The sequence below is a fragment of the Schistocerca serialis genome, chromosome 6, assembly GCF_023864345.2.
Source record: "Schistocerca serialis cubense isolate TAMUIC-IGC-003099 chromosome 6, iqSchSeri2.2, whole genome shotgun sequence".
Taxonomy (NCBI): Eukaryota; Metazoa; Arthropoda; class Insecta; order Orthoptera; family Acrididae; genus Schistocerca; species Schistocerca serialis.
The window spans coordinates 715,350,326-715,353,942 of NC_064643.1; positions in this window are offsets into that span (position 1 = coordinate 715,350,326).

Consider the following 3,617-nt stretch of genomic DNA (forward strand, 5'->3'; position numbering starts at 1 on the left):
TTTATTGGAGAAAGTGGTACGGTCTTAGACTCCAGGTTGTTAGGTACGATTTGTATCATAGGCGAGAAGGAAAACTATAATTGAAAGGGATAAGCATAAAAACTACATATTTTTATTTCTTTTAAGGCATTTATTGTACCGGGTGAGATAAGAGCCATAGGAGGCCCTCTCTTACATCTGAATAAAGAGCCGTCTCTAACTCATCTAATGCGACACTAGATACTAACAAATGATGAAAGGACCAACCACTCTGAAACACAATTAAAATACAATTACCAGACTGTGTACTGATGTCAGAAAAGAAAGTATAATAAAAATAATAATAATAAGAAGAAGATGAAGAAGAAGAAGAAGAAGAAGAAAGGAAGGAGGAAGGGGATTTATCGACATAAAAAACCTACATTATGGACAGGTAGACAATTTAAGAAAATTCTTTATAGAACGAGCAGAAACTAGCAAAATACACAAAGCAATCACTCATATAAATACATCGGCTACACCATTGCAATTTCATAACCACTTCTACAACGCCTTAGATCACATAATATCAACAGATACGAAGAAAGTAAATTGGAAAAAGAAAACACTGCATGACAAGCACCCGTATCATCTAACACAACCACACATCGATCAAGACGCATCCAACACATGGCTAAGAAAAGGCAATATATACAGTGAGACGGAAGGATTCATGATTGCAATACAGGATCAAACAATAAACACCAGATATTACAGCAAGCATATTATTCAAGATCCCAATACCACAACAGATAAATGCAGACTTTGCAAACAACAAATAGAAACAGTAGATCACATCACAAGCGGATGGCCGACCGGAGTGGCCGAGCGGTTCTAGGCGCTACAGTCTGGAACAGCGCGACCGCTACGGTCGCAGGTTCGAATCCTGCCTCGGGCATGGATGTGTATGATGTCCTTAGGTTAGTTAGGTTTAAGTAGTTCTAAGTTCTAGGGGACTGATGACCTCAGAAGTTAAGTTCCATAGTGCTCAGAGCCATTTGAACCATTTTGAAAAAGCGGATGTACAATACTAGCAAATACAGAATACACCAGGAGACATGACAATGCAGCAAAAATAATACATCAGCAACTTTCCACACAACATAAACTAATAAAATAACACGTTCCCACATACAAGCATGCACCACAAAATGTACTGGAGAATGATGAATACAAATTATACTGGAACAGAACCATTATAACAGATAAAACAATACCACATAACAAACCTGACATCATACTCACCAATAAAAAGAAAAAATCAACACAACTAATCGAAATATCCATACCAAATACAACAAATATACAGAAGAAAAAAGGAGAAAAAATTGAAAAATACATCCAACTGGCTGAGGAAGTCAAGGACATGTGGCATCAGGATAAAGTTGACATTATACCAATTATACTATCAACTACAGGAGTCATACCACACAATATCCACCAGTACATCAACGCAATACAGCTACATCCAAACGTATATATGCAACTACAGAAATCTGTAATTATTGATACATGTTCAGTTACCCGAAAGTTCCTAAATTGCAATGTAACGTATGACGCACAGTTAAAAGGAAGTTACGCTTGATCAAGGACCGCGTCACTTTCCATTTCTAACCAGACATAACGTCTTAGAAAGGGAAAAAATAATAATAATAAGAGGAAGTAGAAGAAAAGAAGAAAAAGAAGAAGAGGAAGAAAATGTAGAATAATAACAAATGTGAAACAAAATGTACTTGAATATTGCACTGTGGTAGCAATGGCTATGAAGGACGTACAAGTAATTCAGGAGACAGAAGGACACAAGAAAATGAACGATGAGAGAAGCAAGAAAAGTGGTGGAATTCGATGCACTACTTTTAAAAAAGAACAGGGGCAGACTGGAAAAGAAATGAGTGAAGAAACAGAATTTCCAGCTTGTTGTACTATGATAAATGTTATGTTTGCCACTATTGTCACTTAGTAGCCGTGATAAGAACACAACGAGATATAATAGCTCAAAAATGTTGGTTACAGAGTTGGATAGTGGCAATTCAGAATAGAAAATTGTGGAGGAATGGGCGTAGATATAGATGCGGACTATATATCGAGTTTACTATTTGCCCATAATCAAGTTATGTTGGCTGCAGATAAATTAATATAGAGTATATGATGGAGAAAATCGTTGAAACATACAATAAGGTCAGACTAACAACAATATTTTCTCAAACAAACATCTCTCGATAGGAAGTAAACATCATGACATTATCAAAGATGGTGATGCTACTGAAGCATATGTAAGGGGTCAACCGTCCCTTACGTACTGAGAACAAAATATCTTTGCCTCGCGCAGGTCGCAGAAGGTACTATCGATAGCGGAGCGCCCAGTGCGCCAGAGAGTAGTCAGTCAGTGTTGGACTCCGGACAAGTAAGTGGTTGGGTGCTGAGCGAACAGGGCGGATTTCGGCAGGACGGCCTACCGCGTCTACAATTGTTTAACGGCTGTGTGTGTGTAACGCAAAGCCATGGGCCTGGCCTCCAGCAAATCTGCAAATGGCGTCATTTGAGTGATTTATTTGCTGTGTTCAATCGTTCATTTGTGCCCCGTGATTAGGCGACAACCGCGCCGGACGCCAAGATTTGGATTGCAGTGAGGATTGTGTATTCAGTGCCACATGAACAATATTGGCGTGTGACGACATTAATAGGCGACCTGTGATGAGTTAACCATTATTATAATTACATTTTTCCCTGAGACATTCAAGTCTCTTCTTTACCTACGATAACTCATATCTTCTGCTTCGATCATTATCATAGATAACTGTTATTACTTTGTTAGATGAAGGGAGTACCTGCTTCATTCGTGCTGTTTAGACAAAAGATACAGAAGTTTATGTTCAAATGCGTGTGAATTCCTAAAGAACCAAACTGCAGAGGTCATCGGTTCCTTGACTTGCATACTACTTAAACTAACTTATGCTATGAACTACACACATACCCATGCCCGAAAAAAATGGTTCAAATGGCTCTGAGCACTATGGGACTCAACTGCTGAGGTCATTAGTCCCCTAGAACTTAGAACTAGTTAAACCTAACTAACCTAAGGACATCACAAACATCCATGCCCGAGGCAGGATTCGAACCTGCGACCGTAGCGGTCTTGCGGTTCCAGACTGCAGCGCCTTTAACCGCACGGCCACTTCGGCCGGCCCCATGCCCGAGAGAGGACTCGAACCTCCGGCGGGAGGGACCGCGCAATCCGTGACATAGCGCCTCAAACGTTAACAACAAACCATGTACCGGTTATTGCTACCGGACATCCTAAATAGCTTTGTTGGATTTGCAAATACTAACCGATCAGTTGCACACGGTCAAACTATTTTAAACTCTTAGGTTGTAATTCACTGGTCAATAATAATGAGTTTAATAGGGAGTGTTTCACGTATCAAAAGGGTAAATACCTGGGAGTTATAAAATCGAATCAGCGTTCTAGTAAACAAGAAATAAGCCGAAAGACAACACAAGCTAAACAGGCAATGAATAACTTAATTCCATCCTTTCGTCAGATAAGAGACAAGAAAAAGTCATATGAATCAACAGTGCAAAGCGTTTGTTTATATAGA